Here is a 26,394-nt window from a genome sequence, read left to right on the forward strand (position 1 = left end):
GTGTGTGCTCAATCCTTAGTAATCTATACCTTCAAAGATGATAGATTTCAGCCAGGGTCTTCTTCCATTGCCATCGCTTATTGCGCTGTTTTTTCTGCTTCTCTCTTTCAATCTTTAGGGACCTTTATGTCTACACTAAATTCACCCAAATAGTCTAGGAAAATCTCCTTATTTTAAGCCCTATTCTTTTGCAACTTCAATTCCGTCTTCTGCTAATTCACACAATTGCAGGCTCCAGAGATGAAGGCATGGTATATTTTCAGGGGCTGTCATGTGAGCTACGGAGTGAGTTAGTTGTATTTAATTGAACCAGCATTGCAAAGGAAGAAGCACTTGCTTTTGTTTGTTTGTTCTGCATTTTGTTTTGGCAGATTTCACGGAAAGGTATTGACAATATTTTAGACTTTATTGGTCCTGAGGTTTCCTGTGACAGTGATTCAGTAAGTGATGACAAGGAGTCCTAAATGGAAAGGCAGAAAAATGCAGTTTGAAAGCTCTTTGTTACACTAATTGTGTTAATCTGGGGCAAGACACAAATGATTTGAGCTTTTGCTCTGCTTTTCAAAAGGTTTGAGAGGACATAATGAGGTCTTATCCAACAGAAGTCTGACATGGTCTGTGCATGGTCTTCAGCATCCTCGTTTTAATGGTTATTTTAAATGCTGAATTAGCTCAGTTAAAACCCACCTAGGATATACCTATATTCACAAAGCCTATAGATGAATGGCACGCAGTAGAAAATAAAGGTACCCACATAAAATACTTATTGATAATCCTATTTTTTAAGAAAACTTAATCAAAATATGTTACATATTTGATTACTCCAGAAGAGGAAAATGTGGAAATTTTAGTGCCATCTATTGGTAATAATTTTAAACTAAAAATAAGTTTCTAGTTATTCAGTAATGAGTATTGTACACAAATTCCTGAGGATTTCTGCTCACCATAGAAGATGTATTTAAGGATGTATTTCATGCTTCTCCCCACCACGAAGGCAATTTTAGTCTTTTTTTCTCATACTATTATCATCACGCTGATGGATCATAGAAATCTCGTTTGATTTCAAGTCTCTATAAGGACTGGGCCTGAAAGGGGATATATGTATGTCATAGGAAATGTGGCTGAAGTTCAGAGAAATAGGTTTCATTTAATAGCTGAATAGTGGATGACCTCTCAATTCTTCTCTGCCTCTGGCGACTTACCCCGCAAGCAAGAGAGGAGCTGTCTGCATGAACTCAGGAGTTGCTGCTGGCCTCAATGTGATTTTGCAGTGATCTGTGTGCTCTGTAGTTTCCTTCATAACCAACAAATCAATTCCCACTATACATATTACACAGCCCAGTGGCAGAGACCATTTATTATCCTTTTGATGCTCATAGTCTTTGTATGTAACCAAGAAAGATGACACAGGAAGGAAAGCACAGTGGAAGTGTGGATGTACCTATTCTACAATGGCACTGCATTATATAATGTGCCTTGTGTGCTTACAACAGTAAAAAAAATTTGTCTCTTTCAAGACCATTTTGAAAGATGGAAGCAGAATTCTTTTGAATGAACGATGGTTTAAGAACAATATATGGAGAGACAGTTGCAAATGTAATACTATATAAGCCCACAATGAGATTTTAGGAACAAATTTGAAAGGATCATAAGAAAAGAACTGACATCTTTGTTACCATCTACGAACTGTTTTTAAAACTATATCTGACTAGCTTCGTTACATTAATGAACTTTAATCTCTTATTTGTCATGGTCTAATATCAGCTAAGTCTTTTAATTTCTAACTGTGCAGTATAATAATGTTGAAACTTCACAAGATGTGTAGATTCAAGATTTTTTTCCCTGAACTTCTGAATCCAAATGGCATAGTTTCCACTGCTAATCAAATGAAAGCCAATTATTGAATTGTATTGGCAAGGAAGAAGATAAAAGAGCATTTTGCATTAGAGAGAAATGATAGCTAGTGAATATTTAGTGTTATCTGTCCCTAAATCAACGGTCTGACGAACAAATATGTGTTTCTGCGTGTGGGTAGGGACATTTCATGGGCAAAGCTAATGGTTGACTTTACAGAGGTTTCTCTACATAAGTTCTTCAACTGCTGAGTCATTTGTGTCGACTGGTATGAGAACAAGAGAGGAAATTTGCAAAGGTCAAAGAAGCTACTGTCTTTTCAGTTTTGCATCATTTGAGAATTTCCAGGTTTTTGCAAACAACACAATAGCAAAGCTGCATTTGATTACCTCTTGCCTTTGAAGCGGCAAAAGCAGTGACATAAGAATTAACTGAAGAACAGATCATGTGCAGGATATTTTGCTTTAGCAGTGTAGAAAGTTCTGGGTTTCATTTCACATGATGGTAATGCAGTGAGGCATTCTGGGATCCTTCCATAAGAGACCTAGTGCCTGCTGTATCACTGCAGCTAACCAAAGCCCCTAGGGAATCTGCTTCCTGTTTCCTTGCTCCTCATTGGTGTAATAGAAAAGCACATGCTTGTACAAAGACTGGTTTGGGGTTAGGTGATGCTTCATGGGAAAATACAAAGAACAACGAAAAGAGACTGTCAGTTTCATACTGGGTGTTTCTTTAAGAGGCCTAAGAGGACCAAGAGGCTACAGTCATGGTTGTGGGATTTCTTCTGCTTGTTGACATTCTGTTGTCAGACTCATGTTTCCACGAGTTACCATCTCTTCCTTTGGCACAACTGTCATCAGCACTGACAGTCTTCAGAGGGTGATGAGCTTTCTTACGTAAAAGCTTCAGAGCATGCCCATGGATTCCATTTCTGTTTTGCTCCCAGCACTGCTGTGGTTCATCACAAAGTCGCTGAACTACTGCTCAGTCACTCATTTCTCTTTCAGTAATATGTTTATGATTAGAACTGGTTTCGTGTGAGGAATTGACTGAATTGTTCTAGGAAAAAATATTTCAAAAATAGAACTAGGAAAATGAATCCAGGAATTTGGAGCCCCATCTTTATGAAGATTGATTCTTCATTTAATAGAACACGAAATATAGGGATGATTTTTTTTATTTGTGCTGCTTCAATTGAATAAAGAGCATTTGCAAAGCCACACACACACACATACATATATAAAATATAAAGCAAACATATCATTTAGACAGATTTTCTACATTTCTTGGATGTGCTGGAAGCCAGCCTATTTTAAAGCAGCACTGAAAAGTATTAGAAAAAAAGAAAGGCAGATGTAACAGATTATTTACTGTTTTGTGAGTATATCATCATTATAGCCATTATAGCACTGTTTAAAATGTTTTCCATCTGTGACCTATTCATCAAGCTGACCTGGGATGTGGATACTGCGACCATCTTCTTTTTCTATAAGGAAAGAGTTAAGACAGGAATTATATGGCAGCCAGGTCCTGGAGCTTTAAGACTCTATTTCATGGGAAATCTACACTTTGTTACCTCTGCCTGTATAAGGAGAATGATTCCTGATTGCACACTTATTTTCAGGTAGTCTCTGCTTTCTCACAAAACTACAATTTTAGAGTCTAAAATAATTTACTGTACAATGATATTAGAATTCTCATTCATTCATCTTAATTGCATATTTATAACTCACTTTAATTCTGAATAGGAAACAAATGATTTCTAACATGTTGTAAGCAAATAAATCTCATCTGGGCAAAGAATGATACGTGTGGGCAGATGAGACCAGAAAGAGTATCTTCTAGATTTTTATTTTTTCTAAAACCTAAACTTATTTTATGTAACTGCAACCCTTCTGTACATCACTTTTATAATAAAATAAAATATTAGTTAAAAAGGGATATGTTTCCATGTTTTTTTAGTATATACTTTTATTGTAAAGATACTGTACAGAGGGGTTACAGTTACATGAGTAATGAATACATTTGCATTGAGCATTGTTACCCTCTCCTTTGTTTTTCCCCAGCCATCCCATCCCTCCCCACCTCCCCAAATTCTCCCTTCCCCCACCCTGAAGTTGTAAAATTCATTTTCAACATAGTGTCTTGTACACCTCAGTGTTACAATGGGTCATCCTGTATCCTTATTTCTGCATTTTGTTATTGCCCTTCCCTTCTCCTAAGTAGAAAAATATATGTACAAGATGGCAGAGCACCGACATCAAATACAGTGAAAACAGGAGTTATACCATCGGGGAAGAACATGATAAAGAAACAAAACAATCACATAGTACACATTATAAGTACATTAAAAACAACAGCAAGAAAGATAAAACCTCTTGTGTCCCTATCATAATGGCCAATAGACACATGAAGAAATGCTCAACTTCTCTGGCCATAAAAGAAATGCAAATCAAAACAACATTGAGATTCTATCTCATCCCAGTTAGAATGGCTATAATCAAGAACTCTAATAACAACAGATGCTGGAGGGGTTGTAGCCAAAAGGGAACCCTACTGCATTGTTGGTGGGAGTGTAAACTTTCAACCACTTTGAAAGACTACACATATCCAGGCTCCCATGTCTCACGCCTGTAATCCTAGCTACTCAGGAGGCTGAGATCTGAGAATAGCGGTTCAAAGCCAGCCCGGGCAGGAATGTCTGTGAGACTCTTATCTCCAATAAACCACTAGAAAACCAGAAGTGGCGCTGTGGCTCAAGTGGTAGAGTACTTGCCTTGAGCTGGAGAGAATAGGTACAGAGCCCAAGCCCAGAATTCAAGCCCCACAACTGACAAAAAAAAAAAGGCTATACATAGAGCTCTCCCATGACCCAGCCATTCCACTTTTGGGCATTTATCCATGTTTCTTTTTAAAACTTAATTCCATAAGATATAACACTTTACTACCTTAACCAAATTTGAGTGTATAGTTTAGTGGTAAGGGTATCCATATTGCTATGTAACCATTTTCCAGAACTTTTTCATCCTGCAAACCTAAAACTCATTAAACACTGGCTTCCTTGTTTTCTCTTTTAGACCTAAGAAACCACCCAACAATTTCCCACTCCTCTGATTTTTAATTATTATAGATATTTCATATAAGCTGAATCATGTAATATTTGTTTTTTGAGACAGTTATTTCTTAGCATAATATCCTCAAAGCACATTCCTTTAGTTTTTGGCAGAATTTCCTTCTTTTTTTTTTAGAGGTGAATGATATACAATTGTATGGATACTGTGTATTTTCTTTTATTAAACAATGCGTAATTTTGTTTTCTTCACAATCCTGGTCATTGTGATTAATGCAAAATGTACAGATACCACTTTTTTGTTTTTGTTGTTGGTCATGGGTCTTTAACTTGGGACATGGGCACTGTCCCTCAGCTCTTCAGCTCAAGGCAAGTGTTCTACCACTTGAGCCACAGCACCACTTCTGGTTTTCTGGTGGCTAATTGGAGATAAGAGTCTCACAGACATTCCTGACCTGGCTGGCTTTGAACCGTGATCCTCAGATCTCAGTCTCCTGAGTAGCTACGATTATAGGTTTGAGCCACCGGCACCCTGTGCAGATACCACTTCTAATGCTCTGGTTTCAATTCCTTTTGATATATATTTAGAAGTGCATTCTATGGACCATATGTACTTGGCTGTGTTATATGTAATTTGAGGGTAGATGCCATAGTTTTCCATAGTGGTAGCTTTTCATATTCCCATTAATAATACACAAAGATTCCTACTGCCCAATATTCTTGCCATTGCTTCTTATTTCTTGTTTTGTTTTTCAAATTAACTGTGTTAAGGGTTTAAGTTCATATCTTTTGAACCCAACATTGTTGGAAATTCCATTCTATCTTCATTGTTGTTGCTGGAGCGTTTCCTTTGGGGTAAAGCTAGAAGCCCAGAATTGATAGTGTTTTTCCTTTCTTTGAGGGCATGCTTCAGTTGCAGATAGTGCTGGACCCAGGGAACTTTTCAAGGGTCTTCATTTTGCACTGGTGACATTGTGTGCGGAACTTGTACCAGAAGCCAGAGCTTCTGGTACATTATTCTGCTGATGGCTTCTGTCTGGCTCCTCAGGCTCTACCTGCATTACCTTGGCCAGTGGCTTTTCCTCCAGGCCATTTCCACTCCAGTTACAAAGTGAGTGCTTTCCCCTGAAAGTCAATGGAATGTATTTTCATCCTGATAGGGCAAATAAAAGTACAAAATCTCTCTCCCATCCTTTTACGAGAGACCTGTATTACAGGTATGATTTGAAATGACAAACATGTCTTTATCTGGGAGCTAGGACTTCTATCATACTTATGGTCTCATCTAGTGGTTGGTTCGGTGTATACAAAACATAACTGGGACATTCATATTTATTTAAAATTTAGCAGATTCAAATATGTTCTACTATTTGAGTAGGATCCAGAAAGGAATTTAAGCAACAATGGTTTATTCCATTTTGATTTTATCTGAGTGACTTAGGCTGAGGGTATTTTGGAAGTAACGTAAGTCTGATTTATTACCCGTACTCAGAGAAGCAAAAATTGCTTTTTCTACAAAATGATTGAATTCACACAATTACCAAACTCAAACCTAGGCAGCTTTCTGGGCCATTATCCTGTGGGAAAGATGACATTTTAAAGGTTATCACTCTATAAACATGATTCTGTAGACACCATAGACAGACAGATAGATAACAGTACAAGTAAAATTCATTTTCTCAATTGAAGATGGTTTGGATATAAATTAAGTAATGTACATATTTTCAATTAGTATTATAAAAGACCTAAGACTATGAAAATAAATACATGTTTATATATGTATATATATACACATAAGACTTTGGGTAACCTTATTAAATCATAAATAACTATATATGTTAAAAAACTTGTGTTTACCAAAATGATTGCATTTTTAAGGAGAAATCATTGCATGAATATTCCTTACCTCCCTTAATTTTTTGTTTCTTTTTTAGTTGTTTGTAAGATTTCCAAAGCAGAAAATACAAATATTACATGTACTTTTCCATTAGCTACTTTATTCTTTACTAAAAAGGAAGTCCATTTTTTTACTAGTTATTCCTTAAATAAAACTGAAAAAATCTTTTTTAAATTATTGTAATTAAGTAGTTGTACACAGGGGTTACAATTCTTTAAGTCACGTTGTAAGTGCAATGCTTCTTGGTCAATGTCAGTCACCCCTTCCTTTGTTTTCCCCATTTTCTCCTTCCCATCCCTTTGTCAATTTAGGTACTTCATCAAAAGTAGCCTAACAGTCAAGTTTACCCAGTTTCTTAAGCTACAATATTTTTTTCTGGCTATTGTCTGGTGTCCTGACTTGAATCATGCAATATCTTAACTGTGAGAAAAAGCAATAACACCAACAATGAGCATTTATTTTGCCTTCATTCTGTGTCAGGCAGTGTGCTAAGAAACGTACATACATTATTGTATTTGATGTTCACAACAATGTTAAAATAAGCATAAAATTCCTTAGAAGAAACAGTGAAGGAATATACATACAAAATGAATAACATTTTCAGCAGAGCACTGGTGAGAAAAATGTGCAAACAGGATTGGTTTTGAAACAGCTCTAACAGGCTTGAATTCAGGGGAGAGAAAATACAAAGTAAATTTAAGTCTTATTTGCTCAGGAAGACACTATCGAAGCCTGGTCAAGGTTGCTGGAGTTACTGGGCTTGGGGTGGATTTAAACCATGAGGCTTTAGCTGTATCAGATCAGCTCATTAATATAAAATTTGGGTTGTTAGTGATGGCAGGAGTCCAGTCAGAGAAACCATCGGCAAAATTAATCACCTGCACTAAAATTCTGAAGAATAATTAGATTTAGCCAGGTGTTTGTGGCTCATGCCTCTAATTATAGCTACTCAAGAGGCTGATAGGTGAGGATCAAGGTTCAAATCTAGTCCAGATAGATAAACTGAAAAGATTCTTCTTTTCTTTAAAAAATATTTATTATTATTATTAAGTACAAGGAATTTCAATTCTGGAATTCATGTTACCAGTACAATACATCTTGGCCAGTGTCATCCTTTCCATCATTCCTATTTCCAATTAACCAGCAAAACCCAGAAGTCAAGATGTAGTGTAAGCGATAGAGTACCAGCTATGAGTGAAAAAGCCAAGCAAAAGCAATAGACTCTGAGTTCAAATCCCAGTACTACACACAATAAAAGAAGTAAAAGAATCATTGGATTTATATCTATTCTCCTTTCTATTAGATATTGACTCCATATAGAGTTCACTAGTATATTTTGCATGTAAATTTTTCTACTGACAAATATTATTAATTATATCAAAGTGCTCATATAAACTCTTCTGCTTAGTGGCTAACGCTGGCATACCTTCTATGCTAATAAAATTCCTTGGTTCCAGTCCAAGAACAACAAATGGGGTAGAATTTGCCTTTTCCTTGATTATTATAATTTCGGGTAGTAGTAAGGGTTTAGGAAAAGATGAAGGTTTCTAACATTTAATTTTGGTGGTACTATTAAATATCATGTTTACTCTATTTTTTATTAAAATAACAAAACACAGTCATTTACATTGGTTCGTACACCTGACATTTTTATTCAGTTCTTGTTTGTATGTCAATAATTTGCTTTGTTTTCCTCCAGATTTCACTTTTTGCCCTACACAGTTGAACTTTGCTACCCAACATCTTCACTTCATGTGGGAGAAGAGCTGGCTGTGGTTGCATTGGGGCCTTTCATGCTGAACACAATCATATTTCTGTTGGTTCTGATCAGATGGGGCTGTCAGCTACTGTTTGCCTTTTGTCCAGACGCCTTGTCAAAGCTCATCATTACTATGGGACTATGGACAGTTCTAGACCCATTGGCAGTGTTTATAGTAGATGCTTTCCTGGGGGTAAGTCAAGTGAAATAATCAGAAGATGAGTCCTTGACATAGAATTTGGCTTTAATGCATGATTCTGTTGACAAGGAATGTTTCAATAATGATGAACGCTCAGTATTCATCTTAAATTGAAGTTATTAAGTCTTTCCTGACACAAAGTCATGGATGTCGAATATAATCAACTGAAATGTACTTCTAACTCTTAATAGATATTTAAATAAAATAAACAGGAAATCATATGGGAGATCACAACTAGCTATCACATTTTGAAAAATAGTTCAAAAAACTTCACTTTTTTAAAAGAATTTGGTAACTGTTTTTTTTTTTGTTTTGTTTATTTTGTTTTGTTGCTGGCCCTGAGGCTTGAACTCAGGTCCTGGGCACTATCCCCGAGCCTCTTTGTGCTCAAGGCTAGTGCCACAGTGCCACTTCCAGCTTTTTCTGAATACTTTATTGGAGATAAGAGGCTCATGGACTTTCCTGCCTGGGCTGGCTTTGAACTATGATCCTCAGATCTTAGCCTCTCGAGTCACTAGGATTATAGGAGTGAGCCACTGGCTCACTGGCTGAAGTAACTGTTCTTTAATACTTTAGGTTTTCATAGGCAGACATTTTTGTCCCCCCCCCCCCCGCAAAAAAGTGACTGAAAAATGGTTATTTTAATTAATTAGGTTATTTTCTGTATTATGTTATTGTCTTCTGTAATAAGTACACTCAAAAAGAATAAGAGCTTCTAAACATTTCTTAAGTGGTGATTTTTAGAAAGTAAGCCCAGGGGCATTTGTTTTGACTTTCATGCTTTGACTTGTGCTTTTGTGATTTTGTTTGTTATGAAGTACATTTTTATTCTAAAAGAGAGACTTAGGCTTTCATGATTTTTCTAAAGTAGATGACGACATACAAATAATAATTTCACTGTTGGAAAAGTGCTTTCTGTTTTAGACATCCTAGCATAATTGATTTGATTATATATTTACAAGTCTTTAATAACTAGGGTGAACCAATTATGTTGATTTTACTCCTGTCCAAGGCCATATTGGTAAGTCACATTGTAACTCAGATTCCTGAGATCTGCTGTTGTTGTTTCTCCTATTATGACAAAACTTTAATGTGTTGTTTTGTGAAATCTAATATATAATGTCTCTGACTGTAATTGTTCAATTTCATCACCCATTCATTTCCTAATAAATTTGGGGGTTATAATTTGATGTAAAATCACTATGATTAATAGTATGAAGTTATTACCATATCCAAATCTCCAGTTAGTAGGAAATTCCAAAGCCTGAAATTTTCTGTTGAGTACAGCTAAAATGTGTGCTTCTCACACTGTTTATTCTGTGTTGGAATCTATTGTAAGTCTTGGTAAAACAAAAGTTTCTGGGTCTCACATCAGAGATTCTCTTTTTGGAGGTCTGGAGTCAGACCTAAGTGTGTATTTCTAATATTTCCCAGATGATGTTGATGTTGGTCTGAAGACCACAGTTCGAGAACCACTGTCATTACACCTGTACTACAAATGTCTGATGAGCATATTGCAAGAATTCAGCAATGTCAACAGAGCTTGGATGACACAAGCTTAGCCTATGCTTAATTGGACTCTTTAACTCCCTTGTTTGTCGACCATGAACTCAATCTGCAATGTAACAACTTTATCTAAGTTTCATTTGTAGTTCCAAAGAAAAACTGAGGACATGTGCCAAAAATTGAATGTAACCAAAGCATATACTAATGTGAAGACAACACATTTTATAAAACAATTTCAATAGGCAAAAAGAAGGCATTTCAAGAATTTAACTAAAACTCTGTACTGTAAAACTGGTCCTAAAATATAGCCCTAAACAAAGGATCAGATGGATACTCTCAATTAATCACTGTGGCATTTGTTTAAAAATTATCTTAAATTATGCAATGCTATTTTATATACCAGATGTTTCACAACTGGTATATAAGTGTTTAGTCTACACTCACCATGGCAAGCCGATTGTAGACATGAGGTATTCTAATGCCTTCTCCTCATTAACTGTATCTGTAATTGATCCTATGGAAAATATGCTTTAGAACTAAATTGCTGAGCATCGTCTACACTGCCTTTGTGAGGATGTTCTATATCTTGGCTACTGTAGTAGGCATCTCAGGTCAGCAGAATCTTTTTTTAAAAATTAATTTGATTGTCAAGGTGATGCACAGAGGGGTTACAGTTGCATATGTAAGGTAGTGAGTACATTTCTTGTCGAACTTGTTACCTCCTCCCTCATTTTTCTCCCACTTTCCCTCCCCCTAATTCCCCTTCCATCATACTATTTCTCTTGTGTGCTCCCAAAACTTTGGAGTACTTGCAGATCTCACTAAAATGCCCATTCTGGTTCTGTCGGAAGGACTTAATACTGTACATTTTCTTCGTGCTTCCTAGATGATATCAGTGATTTTTAATAGATATTTTTATTGTAAAGTTACTGCACAGAGGGGTGGCAGTTATATGAGTAAGGTAATGAATCCATTTCCTATCGAGCATTGTGATTTAAAAATAATTCAAATTATATCTTAAAGGGGATGTTCAGAGTGGTTACAGTTACATAAGTCAGGTAATGAGTACATTTCTTTTGAACAGTGTTACCCCCGCCTTTATTTTTGCCTGCTTTCCCCTCCACCACAAGTTGTAAAGTTCATTTCCAACATAGTGTCTAGTGAGTATCCCATCTTAATTGGTTCATTCCTTGGCCCTACTGTGATTCCTTCCTTTCCTCAAATTAGATAAACTTATATATAAGACAAAGAGTATAGAAATCAAAACTAGAGACAATAGTGATGTTTTTGAACCACATTGTGAGCAACAAGGTCCTAATACATCATGAAGGTGGTTTTTCTACCCCTTTGCTGTTTGCTAGACTGGACTTTCACTAGTAGATTTCTAGGACTTCTTCCTAAACAAACAGATGTCTTTGAATCTCTTTTGTATCTTTTAGTATCTTTTGTGGCTTCATATGAGAATTCTAGCTACTTGCTTCTGAGTGGAAATGGCCTATACTACAAATGTCTAGAACTTTCTGAAAAACCAATTCTTTTTTTTTGGGGTGGGGGGGTCCGGTTGTGGGGCCTGAACTCCGGGCCTGGGAGCTGTCCTTCAGCTCTTTAGCTCAAGGCTAGCGCTCTACCACTTGAGCCACAGCGCCACTTCCGGCTTTTTTTCTTTTTGCTTTTGTGGTGCTGAGGAATCAAACCCAGGGCCTCATGCATGCAAGGCAAGTGCTCTACCACTGCGCCACCTTCCCAGCCCTGAAAAACCAAATTCTTGACCTATACCATGTATATCATTTATTATTAATCAAATGAACTCAAAACTCAGTGGATATAAGTCAAGTTTCTGGTCCTTCTGTTAGGCTCTTGACCATAGCATCTCATGCTATGGAAACCTCAGTGGTACTTACTGGGAAACCTTGTGTGAAAACCTGTAACTACTCTCCAAAAACATCAGTACCGTTGAACACTTCAATGACATGGCAGAAGCTCCTGTTTCACAACCAGAAGTGGTTGTGATTTCTACCCTACCTTCAGGTTTTATTCACCCTGTGGATTTGCTCTCATTCTAATTCTGAATGACCTGGGCTGTAGCCAGTTGAACTCTGTTCACAGTCTCACCTCTTCCCAGTCTAGCAAGAAGACTGTACTGTCAAGCTTTGTTGAGCAGGAGATGGATGCTGATGTCCTCTGCATTCTGGTAGAACCATGCCCCATGGCATTTCACAATCCCTCCCAGAGGCCTGATGGTCATAGTGAGGGTGTGGCCCTGGTGCTGCAATGACATATGGGAAGCCACTTGGGAGGAAAAGCAGCTGTTCCTTAGGATCTGCTGAGATCCCAGGAGGAATGTCTACAGCCCTATGGAGTAGCTTTCCTTTTTCCAGTCAGGTCCTTCTGGCAGATGAATAGCCTACCAAGCCAGCAAAAGTCTGTGCTCTCCAGCTTGTCTGCTGCCTCCCTCCAAGGCAGTGATAGAAGGCAGCTTGCTTGGCCTCTAGTGTAATCTATAGGAAAGTAACCTGCGGTGCAGCCATCTCAGAACTCCTTTACAGGTCTTAAGGATGATGAAAATGACTTGGATTCTAACAGATGAATCTAGCACTTTCACTTGTCTTTCCACTTAGAAAGAACAACTAAAACGTTACTCCCAAATTAGGAGACCTCTTGTTAGAATCCACCACCTTTCACTGCAGACGAAATCTGCCTTTGTTATCTCTGAAGCAGTGTGTAAACCATGGGTGGTCAGCAGTGGAGCTCCTCGCAGTCCCCTGGGAACTTACAGAGGTACACTTGCATTCTCCAAATGATTTGACAGCATACTCCAACCCTAGAAGTACTGATCTAAAACAGAAGTTCTCAAGAGTGCATTCCTTAGTCCAAACATACCAACGTCACCTAGGAATGTAGACATCTGAAATCACAGATCCTGTAACAAATCGACTGAGTCAGAGACTCTGGAATAGGCGCTAATACCATGTGTTTTAGTAGGGAATTCTGATGGTCACTGAAGTTGGAGAACTACTGTGTCACATCGGCTCACAATCATAGACCGTTTGTCACTGATGATTCTCGGGTTACCTGAATTCATACTACCAAGCCCTACTTCTTCTTAGCAAATAAGGTGAAAATCTCCATGCTTGAGACAAGTGATCCAGCCAAAACGTTGGATGTTTCCTAACTTTAGGATTTTACTTTTTGATCTGTTTCTGGCCATCTAAGAGGACATGTGGCACCTGGGATAGTTTTTGAGGCTGAAATAGGAACTGGTGCTACTGTGAATAATCCATGTGCCAGCCTCTCATTTTGCTGGTTAATGCTAAGTTCAGTAATTCCAGAGAGCCCAGTGTACATACCTATAGTCCCAGCTACTCAGGAGGCTGAAGATCACTTGAGCCCAGGAGTTCTAGCTGGGGTAACATAGTGAGACTCCCATCTAAAAACAAATTCTTCTTCTGGCTGATTCTTCATCTTGGTTTTAGAAGTAGAGGAGAAATTTGCCATTGGATCCTTGAACTGATAGGCATAATATGTATTGACTGCATTGCTGCATATGGTTTTAAGACAATACAAAATCAATATGGCATTATCTTGCTCTCAATAGAGATTCTGAAACATTACTACATTAGAACAAAGATCAAACAAAGGGAGAATGTAAATGGTGTCATTCAACAAATGATTCTTGAGACTTTATGTCTTGGTCCTTTTTGTGCTTCTGAAAAAGAATACCTGAGACTATGATAAAAATGGCAGTCTAATAATAATAGGCAGTCTATAATAAAAGGAAGTCTATAATAAAAATGTATTATTCAATGGGAAAGTCCTAGAATGAAGGACCAGTGTGTACAAGAACTTTGATACAGCCAGGTACCGGTGGCTCACACCTGTAATCCTCTCTATTCAGGAGGCTGAGATATGAGGATCGCAGTTCAAAGCCATTCTGGGCAGGAAAGTCAATGAGACTCTTATCTACAATTAACCACCAGAAAGCAGGAAGTGGTTCTGTGGTTCAAGTGGTAGAGAGCTTTGAACTGAAGAGCTCAAGAACAGCAGCCAGGCCCAGAGTTCAAGCTCCACCATCGACAAAAAAAAAAAAAAAAGAAAGAACCATGATGCATCATGAACTAAGGTATAAGTGCAAGACCTGGTGAAGAGGTCAAAAGATTATCCCAAAGATGATGACCAAGTAACTTGGTGGGTGTGTGGGGAGTGGGGGTAGGTTGAGAGAGATGGGGAGAAAGATGGATGGGGTGACATTGACCGAGATGCATTATACTCATAAGCTGATATATAGAATTGAACCCCCTTTATCCAACTATTTAAAGATAATGAAAAAGGAGACCAAATATACATTTGTATGCCATGTTGCAATTATTATTAATCTACTTTTCAATCCTTTCAGTAGGCTCCCCTTCTCCTATCGCCATTGCTTAGATCTTTTCAAAATCTTGTTCCCAAGATTTTGTAGACCTATGAAGCCTGTAGCAGTCTATTAGAAAAGGCTAGAGTACTGGAGAAAGAACACAGCATTGGTCCCAAGTGGCCTGGACATCTGGGAGCTCTGGGAGCTCCGTATGTCCAGTCACCTCTTCCCAGCCTTTGTTTTCCATATAGGCATTACCAGAGGTAGAATAATAATGAATAGAAAGCACTGTTTCTTTCACAGTATTGGTGGGAGAATCAAATGAGACTAATAGAATAGAGCTTGAAAAGCCACATGTGTCATAAAAGGAATAAACATCTCATTGTTGCAACAGGTCCACCTGTATCCTTAAACAACTGGTTTTTCCCCATCTCCTCCACAAGTTATACTGACATCAAATATAGTGAAAGCAGGGGTTATACTGTGGGGGAGGGACATACAAAGCAACAAAGAGATAATCTTATAAATGTGTTAGAAACACATGCATGAAAGAAAAAAACATTAAAATACACATCTAAGGGTTCATTTTCCTGACAGTACAAGTTGTCATGTCCAAAACGAGCTTTACAACGTCGGTGCGGGGGGGGGGGGGGGGAGGGGGGAAGGAGAAGGATTGGGATTGGGGGGGAGGGGGGAGGCTGGGAAGGGATGTGAAGGGTAAACAAAGGAGGAGGCTGCAATGCTTGGTAAGAAATGTACGCATTATCCTGCCCATGTAATTGTAACTCCTCTGTACAGTATGTTCACAAATAAAATTAAATTAAATTAAAAAAAAAACACAGCAAAAAAAAAAAAGGAATAAACATGCCAGGAGCTGGCGCCTCCTAACTACTCAGGAGGCTGAGTTCTAAGAATCAAGGTTCCTAGCCAGTTGGAGCCGAAAAGTCCATGAGACTATTACCTGCCATTACCAGCAAACAGCTGGAAATAGAGAAGTGGCTCAAGTAGTAGAGCCCTAGGTTTGAGTGGAAAAGGAAAGTGAGTGCTCAAGACCTTGCATTCAAGACAAGTCCTAGTACCAGCATCTACAAAAGGAATAAAGATGAGAGGATCATAATAAGAGGATGGTATTGTGCTCAGTGATAACACAGGATGTGAGAACCATTGGCCTGATGTACAGGCAAGTACTTACAATCTAATGGGTGGATCACAATACACACAAATGGAAATAGCACAGGCAGAGTGTGAGGAATCCTATTACAGATAGCATGCTTATTCCTTGACATCTTCCAAGTCCTTGTCATGATACCACATTCTTAGGGACATTTTCTACAGACAGCAGGATTTAGTAACATGGCCTACCCTTCTGATAAAGTTTTGATCTTGAACATTCCCCCAAAGGTTCATGCACTAAAGGCTTGATGGCCAACATGTGGTACTTTTGGGAGGTGGTAGATCCTTTAGAAAGTGGGGCCTAATGGGAGATATTAGGACACTGGGTGTATGGCCATAGAAGAATTGTAAGTTCCTGGATCCTTTTTCTCTCTTGTCTTTGTTTTCTAGCTACTATGAAATGAGCAACTTTGTTCCACTACCCTGATCATAAAGAATGTTTACAATGGACTGAAAGTAGCAAGTCATCAGACTACACACTGAAAGCTCGAGCCCAAATAAACCTTTATTATTCTTTTTCTTCTTCTTTTTTTTCAGAACTAGAGCTTGATTTCAAGGCCTTGGCTCCATCCATGAATTTCTTTTGTTCAAGGCTAGTGTTCTAACCACTAGAGCTATAGTGCCACTTCCAGCTTTTTTCTGAGTAGTTTATTGTAGATAAGAGTCTCATCAACTTTCCTGCCCAGGGTAGTCCTCAAACCACAATCCTCAAATCTCAGCCTGCTGAGTGGCTAGGATTACAAGCTTGAGCCACTGGCACCTGGCTGCTTTACTCTTTATAAGTATTTTGTCACCGTGATGGAAACATGACATACATCTTGCATAGTTTTTCCCTGTATATTATTTCTCACACTGGCAATCATTTTTATATCATGTATGTTATTTAATTTCAATCTTACATATATGTTTACTATAATTTACACCCCCCACATTTAGCTCTGAGATGTGAGCAATTTTCACTAACTTTATTTACTTTTATCTTCTGAATTTAAGGACACTTAGTAAGTATTCCATAGGCATGGATCAAATCAATGATTAGCCCAGAAGCAGGTCCACACTTCCCTGGGAAGACTAACAAACACAGAGCATAAAAATAAAAGCACTGGTGGCTCACGCCTGTAATCCTAGCTACTCAGGAGTCTGAGATATGAGGATCAGAGTTTGAAGCTAACCTGGGCAGGAAAGTCTGTGAGATTCTTATCTCCAATAAACTACTCAAAAAGTTAAAAAAAAATGGCACTGTGGCTCAAGTAGTAGAATACTAGCTTTGAACAAAAGAAGCTCAGGGACAGGGCCCATGCCCAGAGTTCAAGCCCCAGGACTGGCCTAAATAAATAAATAAAGTGTGGGAGCAGCAGTTAGAGAAGCAGTAGTTGAGAGAGGAAACATCTAAATCCTAGTCATTTCCCAATTACTAAAGTATATTTTGGTGTAGGGAAAATACAAATTAAACTGTCTAGGCTTCTGTTTTCCTTGACACAAATGTGATCTGAATTAACTACTTTTAAAAGTGCCCTTTAAAGCTTTATGTAATTGTCAGTTCAAAATCTAAAGAAATTCTTCCCTCTTTCTTGTGGTAGAGGAAAGATAACATTCCTTTATGATTCTATTTCCTATTACTTCCTCTTGATATCATGAGAACCATAATTAAACAACATTCATGTTTTACAAAGCTCAAAGGTCAATGATATTGTAGGATGACAGTGTAGGTCATTAGCAATTTATATTTGTCCTTAAAGATCTCATCACTTTGCGTTTATTTATAACCCCCAAATAAAACATGATTTTCTTCACCTCAACCAAGGGCTTATTTTTAAATTAACCTAACGTAAACTTTGGCTTTTAAGCTCACACTAAATAGCCTGATAACTTTTTTATAAGTTTCTAAAATAAGCCATTTCTTTTATGCATAGTACAAATTAAATTCCTATCAAAACTGCTTCAGAAATAAGGGAATATTTCCACCATCATATTTAATTTCTTCATATCTTGTGCTCATTAAATTCAGAAGTTAATAGCACATAAATAAAACATGGCTTTTTCCTTCATGAATTGCACATCGAGCCCATGCATCTAAAAGCGTTGAAGGAAAAAATGAGGAAAACCTTGTAAACCAAGCACACAAAAACCTAGTTGTTATTTCCTTATATAGCAGAAGATTTGGCAAAGAGGTACGTAGAATATTTAATATCATGAAGTATCTATATCGTTAAAGTAACCTAGCATAATTACCAGTGTTTTGTTCTGTTTTGATTGGACTGGCGGTTGAACTCAGGGCACTGAACTTTTGAGGCTGGTTCTCTACCACTTGAGCCACTTGAGCCCTTTGGTGTTAGTGATTTGTGAGATGAGGTATTGATGTTTGTGAAGGAGCCAGCCTCGACTGTAATCCTCCTACTGCGCTCATAGTGCACAGCCATTGTACTTGCCCTGTAGCTGGGCTAACAAGCGTGAGTTGAAACAAAGCAGGGGTTCTCCAAATCCCTTCCTCCCACATGGCGAGAGGTGTGAGCCATCACACCCCACTCATCTGACTGTTTTTAACTTTTTATTTTATTGTAAAGATGCTGTGCAGGGGGTTACAGTTACATGAGTAAGGCAATGAGCACATTTCTTGTCCAGCATTGTTACCCCCTCCTTTGTTTTTCTCCTACTATCCCTTTCCTCCCCCACCACCCTCATTCCTATCCCCCTCTTGCCCCCACCAAAGTTGTAAAGTTCATTTGCAACATAGTGTCTTGTGAGTATCATTGTTGCATCGGGTCATCCTGTGTCCTTGTTTCAGCATTTTGTTGTTCCCCTTCCCCTCCCCAAATTAGATAAATGTATATACAAGATGCAGGGTACCAAAATCAAGTACAGTGACAACAAGGGATATTCCATAGAGGGAAGAACATACAAATGAAACAAACATTGCATAGACATTAAAAACAACAAAGAAAAACCTCTTGTGTTCATATCCTGGAGAAATTTCACTTAGTACCATTTTGTATGGTGATTATATGTACATAATTTTTGAGCTTTTCTGCTCATCTGACAAGATTATCCCAGACATATTATTGCAAATAAGGGAAACAATGGGACTTACATTTCTTTGGGTCTGGCTTGCTTCACTTAATATAATTTTTTTCCTAAGTTCTTTCCACTTCCCAACAAAATAGAATGGTGTCATTATTTCTGATGGAAGCATAGAATTCCATTGCGTGTGTGTGTGTGTGTGTGTGTGTGTGTGTGTGTGTGTGTATCACATTTTCTTGATCCATTCATTTATTGAGGGCCATCTGGGTTGGTTCCATATCTTAGCTATAGTAAATAATGCTGCAATAAACATAGTTGTGCTTGTAGCTTTAGTATGGTCTTATTTGTGATCATTTGGGGTAAATGCCCAAAAGTGTGATTACTGGGTCATAGGGGAGCTCTATGTGAAGTCTTTTGAGGAACCTCCATACTGCTTTCCAAAGTGGTTGAACAAGTTTACACTCCCACCAACAATGCAGTAGGGTTCCCTTCTGTCCACATCCCCTCCAGCATCTGTTGTTATTAGATTTCTTGATTATAGCCATTCTAACTGGGGTGAGGTGGAATCTCACTGTTGTTTTGATTTGCATTTCTTTTATGGCTAGAGAGGTTGAGCATTTCTTCATGTGTCTATTGGCCATTCTTATTTCCTCTTCTGAGAAATTTCTCTTTAAATCTTTAGCCCACTTATTTATCGGGTAGTTGTTTCTTTAAGGATTTGTTGTTGGGGGATTTAATATTTTGAGTTCCAGATATATTTTAGATATGAGACCCCTTTAAGGATTTGTTGTTGGGGGATTTAATATTTTGAGTTCCAGATATATTTTAGATATGAGACCCTTGTCCATTGTATGGCTAGTGAAGATCTTTTACCAATCTGTGGGCTTTCTATTGATCTTTCTAGTTATGTCCTTTGCCATGCAGAAGCTCTGAAGCTTCATACAATTCCATTTGTCCAACCTTTCTTTGATTTGTTGTGTTTCTTAGTCTCTATTAAGAAAATTTCGGCCTGTGTTAAGGCGACCTAGGGTTTCTCCTATTCCATCCTGTAATGTTTTCAGGGTGTCTGCTTTTACTTTGGGGTCTTTGATCCATTTGGAGTTGATTCTGGTGCAGGGTGATATATGAGGCTCTAGCTTTAGTTTTCTACAGATGCTTAACCAGTTTTGCCAGCACCATTTACTGAAGAAATTGTCTTTCTTTCATTCTATTTTTTTTAGCTCCCTTATCGCAGATTAGGTGGCTATAGGTCTGTAGGTTCATTTCTGGGTTTTCAATTCTATTCCATTGATCCTGAGGTCTGTTCTTGTGCCTGTAACAAGCTGTTTTGATTACTATGGCTTTATAGTAAAGTTTGAAATTTGGTATTGCTATTCCTCCAGCACTGTTTTTGCTGTTAAGGATTGTTTTTTTCTTTTTTCAGGTTTTTAAAGTTTTCATCATAGAGGTCCTTCCCTTCTTTAGTTAATTCCTAGGTATTTTAATTTTTGTGAGGCTATTACAAAATGAGTTGCTTTCCTGATTTCAGCCACGCTCTTCTCATTGTTGGCATACAGAAAAGCCATTGATTTTTGAGGGTTAATTTTATACCCTGCTACTTTGCCAAAGTTTTGAATAAGCTTGAGTAATTTGGGAGTGGAGTCCGTGGGATTCTTTAAATACAAGGTCATGTCATCTGAAAAGAGGGAGAGTTTTATTTCTTCTTTCCCTATTTGGATCCCCTTTATGTTTGCAGCTTGTCTTATTCGTGTGCCTATTGCTGTAGCTAGGCATTCTAATACTAGATTGAAGAGAAGTGGAGAGAGTGGACATCCTTGTCTCATTCCTGAGTTTAGAGGAAATGGCTTTAGTTTTTCATCATTAAGTATAATGCTGGCTGTAAGTTTGTCATATACAGCCTTTATTGTATTGAGGAATGTTCCATGGATTCCTAATTTTTCCAGAGTTTTCATTATAAAGGGGTGTTGGATCTTGTCAAATGCTTTTTCTGCATCTATTGAGATAACCTTGTGGTTCTTATCCTTGCTCTTGTTGATGTGATGAATTATATCTCCAATTAACCACCAGAAAACCAGTAGTGGTGTTATGGATCAAGCGGTAGAGCACTTGCCTTGAGCTGAAGAGCTGAGGGACAGCACCGAGGCCCAGAGTTCAAGCCCTATGACCAATGGAAAAAACAAAAACAAACAAAAGAAGTGTAGGGCCTCTATGATGAAAACTTAAAAACCTTGGAAAAGGAAATTAAAGCCTCCCATGCTCCTGGATTGGGAGGATTAACATCATGTGATACCCATCGATATCCCAACTTTATTCTTCAATGAAATAGAAGAAGCAATCTAAAAATTCATATGGAACAATAAAAGACCCTGAATAGCAGAACAATCCTTAGCAGAAAGAACAATTCAGGAGGAATATCAATACTAAACTTCAAACTCTACTATAAAGCCATAGTAATAAAAACAGCTTGGTACTGGCACAAGAATAGACATCAGTACCATTGGGATAGAACTGAAAACCCAAAAATTTACCCACAGAGCTGTAGCCACCTAATCTTTGATAAGGAAGCCAAAAAAATAGAATGGAAAAAAGCCTCTTCAGGAAATGGTACTGGCAAATTGGTTAAACACCTGTAGAAATCTAAAGTTAGATCCTTATATATCATCCTGCACCAGAATCAACTCCATATGGATCAAAAACCTCGAAGTAAAATCATCTGTACTTTTTTAATCTTAAAATTTGTGGTGTGTGTGTGTGTGTGTGTGTGTGTGTGTGTGTGTGTGTGTGTGTGTGTGTGTGTGTGTGTGTGTGTGTGCACGCACACTCGCACGCACCAGTACTGGGACTTGAACTCAGAGCATTGTCCCTTAGCTTTTTCCTTCAAGGCTGTGCTTTACCAGTTTAGCCATAGCTCCACATCTACCTTTTTGCTGGTTAATGGAAATAGGAGTCTCATGATTTTCAGCCTCCTCAGTAGGTAGGATTACAGGTTTGATCCACCAGGGCTTGGCACTAAAATATGTCTTTAAAAACACATTTTCTTTTGGCAGAGGCTTAACTATAATGAGGAAACTCCTCTTGCTGAAGCAGCAAAGCTCTACTGGATGTTTGTAAAAAAAATAAGCAACCTGGAATTCTTGGTGTGATCATCACTTTGCTACTTTATGGCCTTCTGTTCATCATCTCTTCCTTGATTTTATATTTGTACTGTCTCAGGTAAGACAGTTCTAGTATTTTGTCTTTCTGAGTAGTGTTAAGCCTTTCCTGCTATTCAGTTAAATTATGATAATGTGATAATATGCTTAAAGAAAGGAAGTTAGAACCATCTCTGCATTATTTAGATAGAAATTGCCAGGATTATGTGCATAGTTCGGGTCATGGAAACAAGTAAACAATTGTATTAATCTTTGGGAAAAGTATTTTTCCTATAGTAGAGAGTGCTCATTTTACTGTGAATTATTGTATTTGTTTCTATAAGAATCAAAAAGTAACCTATTGATATCCCAAGGACATTTCAGGGAATTTCCTGGGAACTTAGCTATGACTCTTTTTCTACTCCTTCCAACTTGCTTTCCTCTTATATCTCTTGTCTGCTACTAATTTCACTGAATTCCTCTTTGATTCTGATAATCCAAGGATTTGGCATAGCAGATCATAAATTTAACAAGTAAAGTGTGTATATGAAGAAGGACCTCATAAGAAATAGGATTGTACATGCAGACCACCATGCCTGGCTGTAATCCAATTGGATAATGTTCCAATCCAAGGGTATATGACTCCAGTTGAATTAGTTTGCATGTGGGTACCCAATTTTCCTAGCATTCTTTCCCCAGCATTATTATTGATTATTGTATGTTGATTGGTTTCTGGGCCCTCTATTCTATATTGTTTGTCTGTATCTCTCCCCTTCGTTGGTACCATGTTGTTTTGGCTTCTGCAGCTTTGTGATATAGTTTGTCAATTCTACTTTTGAGCATTTAATGGAAAGATCTGAGTTTAGGATTTCAAAGGGTTTGACATGCTCATGCTCATTGCAACTCTGCTCACAATAGCCAAACTGTGGAAACCACCCAAATATCCAGCAATAGGGGAATGAGTAATGAATTGAAAATATACAGCAGAATATTTCCAAAAGAAATTCTCCAATAGTAAACAACATGATGGACATTGAGGATGTGACACCAAGTGAGAGGAATCAGTCACAGAAGGACACACACTCCGGGGCTCTAGTTAGGTGAGGTCTCGAAGTATTACAGGTCACTGAAAACGGTGACTGTCAGAGAATGAGGCTGGGAAAGTGGGGAATTGGCATTCAGAAAGTATGACATTTCAGATGATTAAGTTGTAGACTTGAGCTATAAAATTGTATAGCTACCTCACAATATTGTGTCAAACACTTGAAAAGTCAGTGAGTAGATATCCTGTTAAGTATTCTTGTAATGATTTGATCAATTCATGAATTAGATGTATGGGAGTCTGGACTCAGGGTCTGAAACTTGCTAGGCAGGTATTCCCTCACTTGAGCCATGACCCCAGCCCTTTATGCTTTATTTATTTATTTATTTATTATCCTTTTTTTCCCTTAAAGTACTGGCATGTGGACTTGGGGAATTTGTATTTGTTAAACAAGCACTCTACGACATAAACTATGCCCTAAGCCTAGTTATTTTTGGGCATAGACTTTATTGTCCTTTTATTTATGGTTCTATGTAGCTGAGTACAGGTATGCATCACTATATTTTCATCTATTGAGATGAAAATCTTGTCTGGGCTGCCCCAAATTGTATCTTCCCTATTTCTGCCTCCCCAGTAGCTAGGATTACAGGCATGAGCCAGGGTGCAGTCTTTGTTATCCTGATTTTTAAAAGTACTAGAAAGAAAGCAACATAAAATCTTTGTGAAGAATAGAGAAAAGGAATGCACCTAGACCTGTAGGGAATTGGGAAAGTGGTTAGGACTTCAATGGAAATAAAATACTTGTGTCTTTGAAGGTTTAATGTAATTTAAGTAGAAGAACAAAGGCAAGTATATTTTTCAAATAAATGTGTAAGATGTTGCATAAAGCCATATAGACTCACGCTTTCCTTCTTTCCTTCCTTTCTTCCTTCCTTCCTTCCTTCCTTCCTCCTTCTTTCCTTCCTTCCTTCCTTCCTTCCTTCCTTCCTTCCTTCCTTCCTTCCTTTCTTCCTTCTTTCCTCCCTCCTCCCTTCCTCCCTTCCTTCCTCCCTCCTCCCTCCTCCCTCCCTCCCTTCCTTCCTCCCTCCTCCCTCTCTCCCTTCCTTTCTTCCTTCCTTCCTTTCTTTTATTTTTAGAGGTACTATTATTTGAACATTGAGACCTTAGCAATTGCTGAACTTGTTTTCTTGGCAGGTTCTCTGCTGCTTGAGCCATCCTGGCTTTTTTGTTGTTGGTTATTTTTGGAGATAAATATCTTAACGGCATTTCTAGCTGGGATAATTTAAACTGCCCTAGTACAGATATCTGCCCTGCTAAGTAGTGAGGATTACAGGCCTGAATCATTAGAACTAGCTCAGCTGTACAGTCTTGAAGGAAGCATAATACAGTTTTCAGCTGAGATGAAGTGGGAAATGGCAGTTATGAACCCAACAATAAATAAATTAACTATCATTTTGCAGAATTCGGAGATTTGAATATGTTCTAGTGGTCAGGTAAATATGGCAACAGATCTCAAATGACTTGAATTTTGGTAGAGTCACTCTCATAGTAGAAGCAGAAATGAAGGTGAGTTAGAAAGTCTAGTTAGAAAGTCACCATGATGCTCTATGCAAGAAGGGTCACCCACCACCTTAAGTAAAGAAAAGGACGTTGTAATGACAAATGGGAAATGTGAGGAAATGACATTGAAATGACAAATGGAAAATGCGAGGAATATTTAAGAAGTAGTTAAGGGGCATAACTGAGTTTGTGGCTAAATGGAAGCTGAAGGAGAGGGAGAGTTGAAGGTGAAGGAGAGAGAGGAGGGCATTGAATGCAACCTCCAATTTGGGAGCTGCATTCTGAGGGGTGTTTGTAGCACTCTTCAAGACAGGGATTTGTCGGAAAAGAAAATACTTTCAGGAGATTAATGATGGGTTAAACCCCCACTCAGATTGACCATATGATATAATTGATATTTCTGGGGGGTAAATATGCAGAAGTAGTTGGACTAGATCTCAGGGAACTCAGTATAGACTATGCATTTATGGAGCTATGAATTTATGGAATTAACTGCTAACATAGGATAGAGGGTATATTGCAGAGAGGTAACAGAGCACAGGAAGAAAGCAAAGGCTCAGTAGTTATCTAAATTTTCTTTCCTCATAGAACTATGCATGAATGGGAAGAGTTAGGAAAAGATCTCCTAATCACAGTGGCTTTAAAAAGTGGGTTCAAACCTATTTTATGGCAGCAATGAAAATTCAACAGAAGAGAGAAATATTGAAAATCCCCTAGATGAAGAGGATAGTTGACAAAAGTTTATGTAAAAATGAGATGAATTGTTGGTTTGAGTTTTCTCCAATTTGTTGACATAGCCCCTTAGTAGATGAATGAATGGATCAAGTAATTGTGGTACATATACATAATGGAATCCTATGCTTCCATCAGAAAGAATAACATTGTTCCATTCATAAGAAAATGAAAAGATCTGGAAAAAATTATATTAAGTGAAGTAAGCCAGACCCAAAGAAAAGCAGGTCGCATGATCTCCCTCATTTGTAAGAACTCGAATATGCATATGATATTCTTAGCAGGGGATCTCAATAACCCAAGTGCTTAGTGCAAAGAACTATATATAATAAAGCATATTAACATGAACTACAACTTATGGAAACAAGAGGTTCTCATTAGACTCTGTATATAGTTTGTTCTTTTTTCTCTATTGTTGTTTTTTCTTTCTTCATTTCTCTTAGTTTTCTGTACCTTGTGTTTTGCATAATAGACAATGCAATATGTGAAAGAGAAAGGGAATCACAGAAACAGCAGAACAATGGATGAAACATAGCAACATTGATACTTGACACTATGTTAGATATGAACATTACAGCTTGGGGGGCATTGGGAGGGATAAGTGGAAGATAAAGAGGGATGTGGTAACAATGTTCTTATTGCCTTACCTATGGAACTGGAACTCTCCAGCTCATCACATTTTCAATAAAAATAATAAAAAAAATGAGATAGAATACAAGAAGAGGCAACTTTCTGCTTTGGAGGAAGATATGTTTTGTAATACGGCAAGGTAGAAGGCTGAATGAAGGTTTGGGGCAGACAGGGAAGGATATTCACATATGGTCATCATTGAGGTAAACTCACTGAAGTCTCCCTAACATGGATTGGTCTTTTTTTTTTTTTGATGCGTCCCTTGGGTCACTAGCTGAGCTGTAGTAAAAGTGTCCATTTCCTCAGGGAATGTGTGTGTGGCCTGGACCTAGGCTTGGTTTATATTTTGACATGTCATAAGTGCTGTATGTCATCCAGGGCACTGACTGCCCTGGGGAAAGGAAGTCTTCCCTGAGCATTCAGTTTACATTTGGCCACTCACTTGTAGTGTGGCTTAAGGCAGTGTTGT

At 37.9% G+C, this 26,394-nt stretch overlaps 1 pseudogene; it reads left to right on the plus strand.

Annotated features, from left to right (window-relative positions):
* Nucleotides 1-26,394, plus strand: part of LOC138827711 (uncharacterized) — a 276,436-nt pseudogene that overhangs the window by 175,118 nt on the left and 74,924 nt on the right.

Source organism: Dipodomys merriami, unplaced genomic scaffold, assembly GCF_024711535.1.
Source record: "Dipodomys merriami isolate MVZ:Mamm:240054 unplaced genomic scaffold, mDipMer1.0.p SCAF_16, whole genome shotgun sequence".
Classification (NCBI taxonomy): domain Eukaryota; kingdom Metazoa; phylum Chordata; class Mammalia; order Rodentia; family Heteromyidae; genus Dipodomys; species Dipodomys merriami.